The following is a 15,926-nucleotide window of genomic DNA, read 5'->3' on the forward strand; positions in this document are numbered from 1 at the left end:
AGATAAGGGGGGATTCAGAGAAACTAGTTTTTATTTTGTTACCTGCAAATGAACCATTTAGATATTTTCTGACCTCTGAAAAATTTGTTTAACCTTTCATGTAACTTTTGGAATAGTAATAATAATTAAAAAAGTTGGCATTGAGCCATCAAAGCTCAACGCAGCACTCTATGAGAAGAGGACTCTTCTGTCAACCTGTCAACTCAGGTTTACTAGGGCCTGTGATGCGGCTGTCTTCTTGTTTTCCTTTTCCATACCAAATACTAATAATTACTACCTCAGGGAACTTTCCCAGCAAGCCCTCTCCTCTTCCTTGTCGTTCTCCTTCTCTGTCTCCCTCTCCCTCTTTGTGTTTGTGTGTGTTTTCTCCTCCATGAGACCAAAGCTGTCCAACACATGAAAGCCAGTGTCTGAATAAGTCTTGCTTTGGTTAAATAAGTAGCTTAATAAACTCTTAGCTGTGCTTTATTGTTTCACAAGGACGGCAACTTCATTTTGAGCAGCAGGAAATGTGTAAGTAATCCAACGCAGGGAGCAAGAGTCATTGGACCTCATAAACAACGTGCACTACAGAGTAAGCTCCCAGATAAACCAGGACATGTTGCTGGGTAAAATGTTCTAGAATTTTTCTGGCTCCATGCACTGGATTTCATATATTAGGTTACAAATAATGGGTTACAATGGGACTTTTTTCCTTTCCTCTACATTCCTATGCTCACCCAAATCCCCCAATCTTCTGAGCAAATTTGAAGGTTCATAGGGGATGCAAGGAGGAGGGAAATCCATTCTGTCAACAGCATCCTTTCCACTGGCAGACAGACACCCATTTTATATACAACCCAGTGTTTGCTGCAGCTCACAACATAGGCCACAGCTAGACCTAAGGTTTATCCTGGGATCATCCAGGGTTCACCCCTGCCTGAGCACTGGATCCCCTGTGTGTCACTTAGATGAACAGGTTTGACCCCTGGACGATCCAGAGATAAACCTTAGGTCTAGCTATGGCCACAGTGTTGTATCCAATGTTAGCCAGTCCTACTTAGAAAAAGAAATATTGAAATGAATGGCACTTAATTTAGACTGGCACTGGATACAACCCATAAGCATTGTTCCTTCATCTTAAAACAGTGAAAAATTGTCATAACCCCAGTTTGGACAAATGTAGAGAAATGGGAATCTACCTAGCATGAAGAGGAAAATATATTTTGCACTTCAGAAATACTTAGGCCAGGATGGCATGTGCAGAAATATGGATGACTCATACTGAATGTGATGCGTAAGAACTTGTGTGCACGCTGCACAGGAAGTGAATGTTGAGATGTGGATCAACACAGAACTCCTAAGTCCTTTGACCATAACAAAGCTATTAACTCTGAGCATCCATTAATGTTATCCTGTGCAAGGGCAACAGGATGCACAAGAACTGTGGGCTTCCTGTTCCATTGCAACAATGTCACAGCCAAAATGGAGCTTTCACATTGCTTACCTAGAGGATAAGTACAAGTCGCTAAAATAGCTTGTTTATCACCTGGAGTAGAACAATATGGAAGCTGTATTTTGGTGTGACATTGCTGAGGAAGAAAAGAAAGTACAAAGAGTTTGTACACCTTGTTCCTGCACAGCAAGGAAAAATCTTACCTGATAAGCTAGATCTACACCAAGCAGGATATAGCACTATGAAAGTAGTATATAAGAGGCAGGAGCCACACTACTATTTTATAGTGGTATTGAAATGCACTGACAACTGTTGAGGTCCATTGACACATACCACATACCACTTTCATACTGCTATATCCTGCTTTCATAGTGCAATATCCTGCTTGGTGTGGCTCCTGCCTCTTATATGCCACTTTCATACCACTATATCCTGCTTGGTGTAGATCTGGCCTAAGACAATTCCCATCAATTTTTTACAGGGTGAGCTCTTTTAAAATTAAGTGCAGTGTAATATCAATAGGGAACTTGATGAATTTGATGAATTCTGATTGGAACTGACCTGATCAGGTTCTATGAATTGACCTGGACTAATGTGTGCATCAAGATGGAGTTATCCACCACACCCACTTTTACATTTCCCAAATGTTCCGATGCAGTTTTCAGATCAAAAAAGGGCATCAAAATACATTTCAAAATACATTATAAAATGTGTATTTTGACAGAAAAATATCGTTGAACTACATATTTAAATGTTAACGTTCATGTAGATTAAAAAAATAAATAACCCATAGATTGATGCAGAAATGGAACAGAAATTGACTTATGGGTAAGCATGTGCAAAAGATGCTTACCAGAAATACACAGGTTGGTCAATCTGTAAATATCAGTTATCTTCTGTATTCTTTATTATTGGAATGTAAAACTTCAATGTACCATGCCCTCTTCTATCTCTTATATGATAAGTATATGTAGATGAGAACTAGATTTGTGTAAATAGTGTACATATATATATTAGTTTTTCAGATAGTTCATTGCAGTTGACTTTGTAGATCATTATTCACTGTCTTTGAAGAAAAATCATTTTTGCCAGTTTCTTTTAGTGATTTAACTCTACTTTAACACAATCACTGCAGCTAAATTGCCTATGAATGTACAATAATTTCCCTCATGTGGTTCAGCCTAACAGCAATACCTTCCTCCTTGTAGTTGAACCATATGGGAAAAAGGTTTATACCAACTTTCTCCAACCTGGTGTCCTCTAGACTTCAGCAGCACTTCAGCCAGCATGGTCAATGGTCAGGAATGCTGGGAATTGTAGTCCAAGACATCTGGAGGGCACCAGGTTGGAGACGGCTGCTTTAATTGTTATTGAAACAATTTGGGTACAGTCATCTGGCTTCATGTATCTGAAAAAAACGGTGCACTCCTAAATTTCCTTATGCACAAATGCCTTACTAAAATTAGTTGGGCTTAATTCTGAGTAAACAGATATGGAATTACACTTTGGTTTCAAAAAAGCTTTGCCCACATGACACATGACTCTCCATTCATTACAAGGGGCCTGCTTAGCAGTGATCCATTAGAGTTGAACAATGAAAATATTTTAACAAGAAAAAAAATGAACCCTTGTAAAATGAATGCATTAAAAATTCATACCCAAAGAAAGATTTTTTTGCTACTGTTCATTTTAATAAAAGTGCCAGTGTTTTATGTGATAATTTAAGCACTGTGGAAAAATATGGGGTTTGAATTAATGGCAGAACCCATTTTATGACCTTAGTTCTACAAATACTCATTAGTAAGTAGTCCCATACTCACTAGTGTATAGGTGTTTTTTTTCTAATAATATAATCAGAAAAATATCCTTTGCACACAGGACTGTATTGTATGTTTCCTCCCTGGAACTGGATGTGATTTTGTGGTAGTTATTAAAATCTTTTGAATGTGAATAAAAAAGTCTACAACCAGAAACAATATGTCTGAAATACCTATGGGTCAGTTTTAGACATGCAATGCATATCCGCTATATTGAAATGCTACAAAATTATGTCAGATGCTATAAGATAGACATGTGCAATTACATGTAATATCTAACATTACGTATTCTTGAGTGTCAATCATCAATATTGTCAAATATGATATACAAACTATTTTGCAAAGAACACTGAGTTCTATGTGTGGTTATTATGACTTGTTCATGAGAAGAACAGCTTGAACACACAACTATTTATCTTCTTCTACAATGCACCACATGGGAATCAATGATGGATGCATTCTAGGACACACTCAGTTCATCGGACAGTGATGAAGTCCAACAGTGTCCCATGTGAACTGCAGACCATGCCTCAGACCCCTGTATAACACACAGCATTTCCATGTGAACATAAGAAGAGCCATGCTGGATCAGACCAAGGGCAGGGCTGGTGCCAGACTATTTTGCACCCTAGGCAGGTGAGCGGCTTCCAGCCGGGTGCGCTGTTCTGAAGCCGCCCCTGCCCCAGCATCCTGGCTTTGAAGCCAACGCCCACTCCTGGCTTCGAAGCCAGGATGCTGGGGTTGGGGGGCAGGGAGGCAGCTTCAGAACGGCACTCCCAGAAGTGGCTTCCGGGTGTGCCGTTCTGAAGCCGCTGCCCCACCCCCCACCCCCAGTGTCCTGGCTTCGAAGCCAGGAGTGGGCGCTGGCTTCAAAGCCAGGATGCTGGGGTTGGGGGGGCGGGGCAGCAGCTTCGGAATGGCATGCCTGGAAGCCACTCTAGGAAAGTGGCTTCTGGGAGTGCCATTCAGCGCCCTCCTTTGCTTGGCGCTCTAGGCCGCCTCCTTAGCTGCCTCTATGTCAGCGCCGGCCCTGACCGAGGGTCCATCTAGTCCAGCACTCTCTTCATACAGTGTCCAACCATCTGTTGAGCAGGAACCCACAAGCAGGACATGGGTGCGACAGCACCCTACCACCCATGTTCCCCAACAAATGGTGAATATAGGCTTACTGCCTCTGATACTGGAGGTTTCACATAGCCAACAGGACTAGTAGACAGTGAGAGCCTTCTCCTCCAGGGAGAAGGCCAAGGAATGGTACGCTTCCTTGGCAGATGTTCTGATATGGGAACTATTATTTGAAGGTAGACACCCACTATATCAAAGTTCACTATGGTGTGTGTGTGTGTGTATATATATATATATATATATATATATATATATATATATATACTCATATGCCCATCAATGCTTGGGTCCATGAATAGTGTTTATAACATGCTACTGCTATGGAGTCACATAGGGGAAAAAGCAATTTTCAATAGCTCCTCCTGAAGAAATTTTATTTATGGAATGTCCTTAAGGAATAATAGCAATTTGTTCTGGTCATGACCATGAGTCACAGTTTGGTGGCAAGAGAAGACTCTTGGGAGTTCTACCCATGGCATGTAATGTTTTCAGATTTTTCTGGTACATTGTACAGGCAGACCTATCAATGTGCCAAATTTCAAGTTTCTACCCCTAAGATATATGCCTGTGAGGTAATCATCTTAAAGTAGCTAGGCCTGTGAGTTAACCTTTAAACAAATTAAATTCATTTCTTTTTTTCTCTCTCACCCTCATGACAACCCTGCACGGTAGGCCAGTCCTAGGTCTGTGAGATAACTTTAAAACAAATTAAATTAGTGTCTCTCCCCACCCCCACCCCACCCCCCTCTCTCTAAGGAAGCTGGCTGACTGACTCACTGGTAGCTTGGTCATTGCCGTGGGTGATGGGCTCAGAGCTGTGACCTCCTTCCCTTCTGCTTCAGCCAGCCCAGGCACTCTCCCTTCAGGCCGGGACTGGGCTGGGCACTTGCCCCTCTTCATCAGGCTTGTTTCTGGGCATACACAGAGTGCTTTCCTTTCCTTTCCTCCCTCTTAAGTGTGAAGGCTGTGCGCATGCTTCCCTCAGTTTCTGAGAAAACAGTGATACTAGGATGGGGTGCCTTTAAGCATGTCCAGAATTCGGCCTTTCAAAGACATGTTGTTGTATCTAGTTATGATTTTAAAACCACACGTGGCAGGTGGGAGGAAGCACCGCAAATGGATGCAGCCTATTTATGTTGACTGACTTTAGAAATCACAATGGTCGCCAAAGGCCAGTAAGTCTGGCCTCCCACCCAAGGCATGCTGGGAGTTGTTGGTATAAACCTATGTTTTTATTAAAATCTTTAAAATTATTTAAACCCGAAAATTCATGTTTTTAGATTTTGTCTGATCCATATACACAAACACCTGTCTGGATGAACAGCATTAAGGCAGTACCATATGTGGAGTGGGTAAACATTTTGGGACATACATGACACACACATACTTCCTGGGTATAATATATAGTGTATCAGTTTTTGTGCTGTTAAATTCTATATGTCATTGCAATTTAGCTGTCAGTTAAAAATATCATATATAGAATATTGAAACAAAAATATTAACGTGTGCATAGAATCTAAGGACTAAAGTATATGCAACATTAAATATGCAGCATGCAGCAGTCATTATTTTGCTTACTTTAGTGTAAATGCACGGGGCCCTAACCTTGAACCAGGCATGGGGAGGAGAGTTTTAAGCCTTCACATCCATCTCCTTTCCTCCCCTCAAAATTCACCCCCCCCCACACACACACACTGTCCTTTGGTGTCATGTTTCCTCCTTGGGTTGCTCCTTGTTTGACAAAGCCTTCAAAGCCAAGGATGAATGCATAGTTTTGTGTTACAGTGAGCAACATGTTCTCAGATGTGCTGTGCTTATAGATAAGATTCCCTCACGCTTCACCATAAATAAGTGACCACAGCGCATAAATGTGCATCTATGGTTGTAAAGATAAATCTATGGTTAGTCTGCCCGAAAGCTGCAAAGCACCTAGGAACACACCAGCTGCAGTCACAATTTTTATTTATATTCTGCACAACAGACAGCAGGCCGAGGAATCCATAAGTTACAAAATTAAAAAGAGAAGAAGAAAAATATTTTCTTCGAAGTGACAAGTCTAGTCACAGTGGACATCAATTTCAGTTTGACTGAAACAACACAGGAATCGCCAATAAGCAAACAGTGTCTCTTCCTTCAAATGAAGGCGCATGTAGAATAACACTCAGTCAATCACACAGTATCAGCACTGCATCATTCATGTCACCTGTGTCAGGGCGCCTCACAATAAAATTAAATTTACAGCACAGATAATTAAGACCATGCCTGGTTAAACAAATGAGACAAAGCAGAGATTAGAAAGCTGCTGCTGTTGCTGCTTTTGGCGTCAAACACTGACATGGGAAAAGAATTAAGTTCCAAACGGGCATCATAATTAAGTAATTCAGCCTCCCAGTTCTTCTGCTTGATTCAGGCCCAAGTCCTAAGTGAACTTAGATGCCTGTAAAGCCCAAATGAAGCCAATGGGACTTAGGCCTTAGCTATACCTAAGGTTTATCCCAGGATCATCCTGGGGTCATTCCTGTTCATGTAAATGACACACAGGGGATCCCGGGAGCAGGCAGGGATGACCCCGGGACGATCCCAGGATAAACTTTAGGTCTAGCTAAGGCCTTACTCCCAAACAAAGGTGTTTAGTCCTGTGATGGGGGCAAACCCACAGGAGTGTGTGTGGCAGCTGGGGATATATGGATTTTGTGAAAACTGTGGGTTGTCAGGTGTCTTTCATTCCATCATCTTCTCATTGACAGAGTCAGATAGTCTTTACCAGAATTTTATTCTACCATTAGTTAATCAATGTTATACTTCATTAGTTAACCAATGCAGATTAGCATATTTGCTCTAATGCACTCATGCAGATTAGCGCTTATGCATATTAGTTCCCTCCTCCACCCGGAAGTTCAAAACTGGTCCATAAGCTACTCAGGAAAGGCCAGTACTGTGGAATCCATAGGTCGGATTCATAGAAATTCAAGCTCATTTGAATCTATTCTGGGTTTCTCTGAACTCCCTTGTGGCAGCTTACTCAGCATCTCCTCTGAGACAGAGAGGATGAAGGAGGCAGGGAAGGAATCCAGGAGGGCAAGCAGCAGCCTTGACGTGGGGGAACAAAGACCTAACCAGGCAGGAAGAAAGGAGTGGCTGCGCAGCTACATTTGAAAGGAGCATGTGGGGTCCAGAATAAGAGAAAGGATGGAGAGGTTGCTGGTAGACAAGAGGATGATAACTAGCAGTCACTGGGCATTATGGTGGAGTGCAACGATGGTGCATGGGGCACCTGAAAAGAGGCCGCAGCCCAGTGGTAGAGTACCTGCCATGCACTCACCACTGGCCCAAGTGTAATCCCTGTCATCTGCTTTGAAAGATCAGGAAGGATGTGATGTGAATGACCCTCTGCCTGAGACCCTGAACACCCACTGGCAAATCGGGGCTAGATGGACCAACGGTCTGGTTCAATATTGCAGAAGTGCACAACCTCTTTCAGCCCGAGGGCCGTATGACATTTTGGAGAAGCTCTCAGGGGCCACAGTCCAGTGGTGGGTGGGGCTGAAAGCAAAAAGGGTGGGGCCAAACTACAAAAAAATTCAACTGTTTTCTGCAGACTGTTTCAGAAAGCATCATAATGCCAAATATTTGGAAGATATTCTCTGTTGTCTTGTCCCTTGCTTGAAGGTATCAAGTATGATGTTTTGCCTTGATGATCGAGTGGAGTAATAGTTCTTTTTTCTTGGCAGAAGAGAAGACAGCTCAGCAAGGAGAAAGGACAACCACCAAGGCAAAACATCATACTGGGTACTTCCCAGCAGGCTACAAAGTTATATTTTCTCTAGGTTTGTCAGATTTCCTCCCAAGTAGCCTGATATTTTACTTGGTGCATACTCAGATTTATGCAAATTTATATTCAGTGGGATATTTGTTGAAAACTCAGATGATTAGTCAACAAAGAATTCTTTAATTGGGTAATAGTTCTAGGATTGGGCTAATTTAAAGTTGATTCACTGTCTCTACATTACATTGTTTTCTCGGCAAATTCAGTTCCAATTGTGATTTTAGTGGACTATTACGTTGTATTCTTTTAAAAACTTTAAGCCCTGCTGTGGTTATAATTTGGCTAAGTCTTTTTTCAGTTCCCTAATTGGTCTTTGTTCTGTCAGGTACTTCACTATAATTGTGTCTTTTCCTGTCAAATAATATAAAAGACAGCAAAAGCTAAATTAATCCTTTGACCTTCAACTTTTGAAACTAATCCCACTAGGAGATAATGCACACAATTTGTGTTTTCACTCATAACAAGGAAGGAGAAGAGGACAGGACTGAAATAGCACTTTGCTACTGTAATATCCTTCCAATACTTCCTCTATAATGTATAAGGAAACTTCTCTGAGGAAAATGGCTCTCTAAAAAAAATGCTTACTTACTTCTATTCTTTTTTTAAAAAAAATCTAAATATTTAAAAGGAAATTGTCTTTCAGATACTGTAGAACCTTACCCAGCCAGATGTCCTCCAGTTACCTTGAACTACAACTCTCAATATCCCCATCTAACCTGATCAGGTGTGTGTGTGTGGGGGGGGGGGTGATGGAAGTTATAATCAAGAGGGAATGAGGTTGGGAAGACTGCCCTAGAAAAATCTCAGCAAAACCTAAAATGGTAAGAAAGGAAAGAGCCTTCTTTAGATTAAGGGAACCCACGTTGCCTTACTATAGCTTTTCTTCCTGTTTCAATTATAATGGGCTACATTACACAGATGGAGAGGGGCGACCATGTGGTCTATAATTGAACACTTCCCCTCCTCTTGGTGCTCATAGCCTTGAATGGGACAGCACCCTTTAGTGGGTGCTTTCTAGCTCAACTTCGGCAGCATATGATAAGCAATCTTGGGATATTCAGGGTTTGTTTGTTTTTTAGAATGGAATAATCAACAGAAGGCATGGGAGACATGCAGGAGGTTGATGATGTCATCAAAAGGACTTGCAACTTCCGTAAGTGGCCAGTCAGTAGGGTAACCATATGAAAAGGAGGACAGGGCTCCTGTATCTTTAACAGTTGCATAGAAAAGTGAATTTCAGCAGGTGTCATTTGTATATATGGAGAACCTGGTGAAATTCCCTCTTCATAACCACAGTGAAAGCTGCAGGACCTATACTAGAGTGACCAGATTTAAAAGAGGACAGGGCACCTGCAGCTTTAACTGTTGTGATAAAGAGGAAATTTCACCAGGTTCTCCATATATACAAATGACATCTGCTGAAATTCCTTTTTCTATGCAACTGTGAAAGATACAGGAGCCGTGTCCTCCTTTTCATATGGTCAACCTACCAGTCAGGAGCGTGCCTTATATCACTCATGTGAAGAACTCCAGAGAAACAGAAAAATGAAATACCAAACATGGTGTCTTTGCACAACTAGTGGAAAGGGACAAGGTGGCCAGTGACAAAACACAATGAAATAATTAACACTGTGAGCCTCAATACACAGGACAGACCCAAGTTCCCCGCTGGCCAAGGAGCCATCTCTGTGGGTGTGCACATGGCTGGCAGCAGAGAAAAGGAAGGGAGCTGGTAGGAGTGGTGACTGCATAGGAGCAGTGGCACATCTCAATGGCTTGAGCGCTGAGCCAATTGAAAGGCTGGTTGGCTCAACGGGGGTGGGGCAGAAAGGGGAGGTCCTGGCAGATGGGCCAGGAAGGGAAATTGAACAGCGGTTGGGCTGTCTGATGGCAGGATCCATGCCCTATGCCTCCACCAATCAGACAAATGAAGTTGTGACTAATCGCATAACCCATTTAAGTCAATTTATCTGGTTTATTCCATTCATCATCTGCTGCATGAACATAATTAGACAAGGCGCTACACAATAGATAATATTAGCAATGCCATAGTCTCTACACAGAAACCATATAAGTATGAAGTGATTTTGGAATGAGGTAGCTTCTTTCTAGGGATGTCGTGGGTGCTTGACTGGGTCTCAGAGTCCACATCCGCCCCCCTGGACCCAGTTTGCTGGACCGCAGCACATTTGCGGGCTCACACTTTGAGCGCACCATGCAGCCTGACAAGCGCCTGGCAGCCGTCCACTCTCATTCACCCCATTTAGGAATTGTGGGAAACACGAGCTTCCATTGTATGCAGCAATGCAGGCTCTGGATGAGGGCAGATGGGCTCATAACTTCTTTGGACACTTGCTGAGCCTCAAGGAAGCTCGTGCAATGCTGCTAAGGGGGTGGGCAGCAGCTTGGCAAGTGACCGACGAGCCAGGCGCAAGTGAGTCCATCCTCCTTACTTCTTTCCATCTAGAAGCTCTCCAGGTTAGAGTAACCTGTCAGCTAAGCAGACTGTTCAGAGCTGAATAGAAAATTTGGTACTTAAGATAGGAGTTCTACTTTTAGACTATTAGGATTTTGATAATAATAAATGTTTAGGAAATGCTATTTCCTTTTAATGTATTGAAACCAGTATCAATGCTCTCCTTTATAATAACAAGAAACTTTTTTAAAAAGTTATGTTATGCAAGTTAGATTTTGATGTGTTGCTGTAAGAAGTGTATTTTATAATAAAAATGGGAAATGGATCCAAAGTTTCTTCCCCCCTTGCTCATTCTTAGAGGTACAAAACCAAAGATTGAACCCATCCAGAACAACCGCCCAGAGAGCTTGTGAACCACCCAGAGAGCTTAGGCTATTGGGCAATATAAAAATGTAATAAATAAATGAATAAATAAAATTTTGGGTGTCAACAAAAATCCTCTTTGTTGACAGTGTATGAGGGGATGGGAGAAGAAAGAGATTGGCTATTCTGCCATGCCCAGCCTGGCCTGGGCGTGGGGAAGCATTTGTGGGTTGGGGGGATGAAGAGACGTGTCCTCCTACCAGTGGTAGGGCACATCCGGGCCTCAAGGAAGGGAGGGGGTATAGAGACTTTAAAAGGAGACTCACCCCCTCCCACCTCCTCTTTCCCCTCCCTCCCTGTAGACAGTGTGGGCTTGCTGGTTGCGTTTTACGGGGCTGAGTAGGAATTTTTTACTTATATATTGAATTGTACATGGGTTTTTTCGCCTACTCCACACAGTAAGACAGTTTGGAAGTATTAATAGGTTAATCTGCTTTAATTTAGTCACATTTACGGGCATCCAGAGGGATTTTGTGAACCGCCCAGAGAGCTTCGGCTATTGGGCGGTATAAAAATGTAATAAATAAATAAATAAATAAATAAATTCTGAATTGGTGAGCATTCATGGGCACTGCTCAAGGTGACTGGTAAGTCCAAGGCACCCAGCTTTGAGTCCAGCAGCCTAGCTAGGGAGATAAGACTTACCTTTGGGGCTAACCCTACTCACTCACTCTGAGTTGGGGGTGACAAAGGAAGGCTCCCCTACCCCACAAAGGAAGGCCCATGGGAACACAATTGGTGCAGTGCCTGCCCACAGACCATGAATGTCTCGCCAAACCTGAGGGGCCTGTAAGCAGGCCATACTGGATGCTTGATAGGCTTTCAACCCCCTTTGCAGATCGCTAAATAAATATGTGGCCCTGTTTAAACCCAGCTATTGTTGTCTGTCTCATTATTTATCCACCTACACTCCACAATAGGCTTGAACTCAAAAGAAAAGGAAATGCAGGAGGCAAAAAAGAAAAGATGAAATGGCCAGCCCAGATGGACAATAGTTGCAGTGCAAACCTGAGTCCAACTGATAGATTCCCATCCATCTGGGCAACTGAATCAAGCTTCAGCATAATGCTCCCCCTTCCTTTTGTGTCTTTTTAGATTGCAAACCCGAGGTCAGGGGCTGTCTGATTATTGATACTTGTTAGCTGCTCTGGGAGTGTTTTGACTGAAGAGCAGCATAACAATAAACAAACAAACAAACAAACAAACAGGCAGCCAAAAGCTTCCTTAGAAATGGAGCTATATTTTAACAACACATAGCAAAGACCAGATTTGTAACACATACACTTGCATTCTTAACGGACTGTTTAAAGTTTGATAAATCTGTTCTGTTGGCCTCTGTGTTTCTCCTTCTTTTTTTCCCTTTTTTTTGTGGTTCTTTGTGGCTGCAGCCTTTCACTGCTAGTTCATGAATACTAAAGGAATGTGAATCCTATCACATGTGGAGTGATGAGGTCTAGGGTCATTTCAGATTTTGATAAAAGCTGAAATCCATTCATCAGCTATTTGGTAGGATGGTGGAATCTGGGAGGGGGGCACTTAATCTAGCCCCTAATTATTCTGCTGAACTGCTGGGAGCTTTTCTACATGAAGCTGTTAATCCACTGTATCCATGTTTGGTTTTGTCACAGAATTGTGATCCAAGCTGTATTTATTTATTTATTACATTTCCATACCGCCCAATAGCCGGAGCTCTATGCAAAGAATTTTTCCTTTCATGCTTTTCCCGCTACATAGCCTCTAGGGGTGGGCACTGTGCTATAGCAGAATAACACAATTACACAAGTGAGGGAATGAATTTTGTTTTGCTTTCACAACTAGCACTGCATTTCCCCCAATGTCTAAAGAACCTGTAAATAGCCACGACAGAGCACAATAAATGCCTCATGTAGAAAAGCTCTGACTGGCAAGATTCTGTATTTTTAAAAGATATTGGGACAACATATCCAGCCCAGATATTTTTATCAGTTTGGGGGGGCGGGGCAGGCAGTAAAATAGCTCCCTAGTTTTCAAAGGGAAAATACCTGCTCATTTTGGTGTGGGGGGGGGGGGGCTTATGAATAGGAGAGGAGGTAAAACAAAGAGGTGCTTTGCTACTGTTTTGGGTCTTCTTTTGTCCCATAGAATGGTACATAGGTCATGATGCAGGGGCATTATTTGAGGGTGTGTGTGGAGATTGCTAGTACTACTGTCCATTGTGGGCATTGTATCATCAGCTGTAGTGCTGCGATAAGAGATGATTTACTGTTTTACTCTGTACAGCACCATGTACATTGATGGTGCTATATAAATAAATAAATAATAATAATAATAATAATAATAATAATAATAATAATAATAACAACCCTTTTTCTTTCTTTTTTACAGAGATATGAAAGCTTTGTGCTACTTTGCCTCTTATTTGGTTCTGACTATAGAATTCAGCACCTGGGATAGTTCCTTCAGTGTCCTTGCTGGTTCTGACTGAAACCCAGAATGAAATCGGAGCCACTTGCCTTCGCTATTTTTTGCTCCATGCCAAACAGTCTCCTATTATTGCTCTATGGTTCAGTGCTGGCTTATTCGCTCTGCACCAAACAGCGCCTGATCTGACATCACATGTTATTGACCTCAACCTTAAAGAAATGCTAAATGGACTTTTTAAAAAGAACCTCTTTGTTTTGTTTTCACCTTTACTGGTTTATTTGTGTAACAGACAGATTTTGCTCTATTTATTTATTTATTTATTTATTTATCATTTTCACCTTTAAAAAACAGGTCTTAGTGCTGGTTCTGTGTATCACAGCAACTAAGCTAATTTTTGTTTTGTTTTCTTCCATTGCTCCACCCACTTCATTTGTATATGAGACGGATTTGGCTAATTGTTTTGTTTTAACTGTTTTATCCTAATGGCCATTTATCCTTAGTGTTGTCTTCTTAGAAGTATTGCAGTAGATTTATTTTAAAAATTCATTTAAATTTAATAAGTCAGGTTGTTTTTTTTAAAAAAAATCATCAGTGGATCCTGCATAAAGTTGATCCAGTCATGAGGGAAATGGCCAAACATATTTTTATCCAATCATTCTCAGATTACTAGCACCCATGTCCACACGGGCTTTACACTAATTATTTGAAATTAAATTTAAGACATAGAAGCATAGGTATGCAGCTATTTCCCTCACATTACATTTAAAAGCCATTAACATTACATAAATGAAATATGATCTGAGGCAGTAGAAATGATTGCAGTGGTTAGCATGGTTCTCTTATTGAAGGATTTGCCACCAATAGGGTAAGAACATAAGAAGAGCCATGCTGGATCTGACCCAGGGTCCATCCATTCTAGAGTGGCCAACCAGCTGCCCACAATGGGAAACCCACAAGGAGGACATGAATGCAACAACTCCCTCATGCCCATGTTCCCCAGCAACTGGTGAATATAGGCATACTGCCTCTGATACTGGAGGCAGCATCAGGACTAGTAGCCTTCTCCTCCAGGAATTTGTCGAACCCCATTTATTTATTTAAAACATTTCTTAGCTGCCTTTCAGGGCAGAAGCCCTCCCAAGGAGGCTTATTACAATAAAATACATAATAACACTTAAAATATTATAAGCAATAGAACATGATCACAATAAAATAGCTATTAAAAGAGTGACGCCAACAATAAAACTAGCAGGACAACAATAGCAGCAATAATCATGGGAAGGCCATGGTGAAACAAAATGTTTTTAAGGCCTTCTTAAAAGACTGCAAGGATGGTGCATGGCGGGCCTCCGATGGGAGTTGTTCCAGAGGCTTGGGGCGACTGCAGAGAAGGCCCTCTCACACGTGGATACCTACCTAATTGCTCTCACAAGTGGGCAAATGAGAAGGGCCTCTCTTTCCAATCTTAAAGTGCAGGCAGATTGATATAGGTGAAGGTGGTCCTTCAAGTAATTTGGTCCCAAACTGTTTAGGGCTTTAAAGGCCAAAACTAGCACTTTGAATTGGGCTTAGAAACACACCAGTAACCAGTGCAGCTGGTACAATATAGGCACATGATCAAATCCCCCCAGCCGCATACTGCACCAGTTGAAGTTTCTGAACTGTCTTCAGAGGCAGCCGCACGTACAGCGCATTACAGTAGTCCAGCTTGGACATGACTAGTGCCTGAATAACTGAGGCAATGTCTGTCCTCTCCAGATAGGTCCCCAGCTGGTGTACTAGCCTAAGCTGGTAGAATGCACTCCTGGACACCGCAGCAACCTGGGCTTCCCCAGTTAGCTCAAACTCCAGGAGGTCTCCTAAACTGGGTACTTGGTCTTTCAAGGTGAGTGCAACTCTATCTAAGACCAGGGCTGCAGCTAGACCTAAGGTTTATCCTGAGATCATCCAGGGTTCACCCCTGTCTGAGCAATGGATCTCCTGTGTGTCACCTAGATGAACAGGTTTGACCCCTGGACGATCCAGGGATAAACCTTAGGTCTAGCTATGGCCCAGTAGTTGGTTTTCCCACCCACAGTACGTCCATCTCGTCTGGATTAAGTTTCAGCTTGTTCACCCTCATCCATTCCAAAACAGCCTCCAGACACTGGTTCAAGAGTTCCACAGCCTTCCTGGGATGTGCAGATGGAAACGAGAGGTAGAACTGAGTATTATCCACATACTGATGACACTTCAGCCCAAACCTCCTGCCGACTTACCCAGCAGTTTCAGGTAGATGTTAAAAAAACTTGGGGGACAAGATAAAAACTTGCAGCACCCCACAGGGTAATGGCCATGGGGTAGAATAGAAGTCCCCCAGCACCATCTTTTGAGATCATTCCCCCAGAAAGGACTGGAACCACTTTAAAAACGTGCCTCCCAAGGCCAATCTAGTTGAACAATCCAGAAAGATACCATGGTTGATGGTATCTAAATTGGTGG

The 15,926-nt window shown here is 42.3% G+C and overlaps 1 protein-coding gene across 1 annotated transcript in view; it reads right to left on the reverse strand.

The window, feature by feature from the left end:
- LOC134395538 (contactin-6-like) overlaps positions 1-15,926 on the reverse strand; it is a 278,197-nt gene that overhangs the window by 85,920 nt on the left and 176,351 nt on the right. The gene's annotated exons all lie outside the window — the stretch shown is intronic.

Source organism: Elgaria multicarinata, chromosome 3 (genome assembly GCF_023053635.1).
Source record: "Elgaria multicarinata webbii isolate HBS135686 ecotype San Diego chromosome 3, rElgMul1.1.pri, whole genome shotgun sequence".
In the NCBI taxonomy this organism is placed as follows: Eukaryota; Metazoa; Chordata; class Lepidosauria; order Squamata; family Anguidae; genus Elgaria; species Elgaria multicarinata.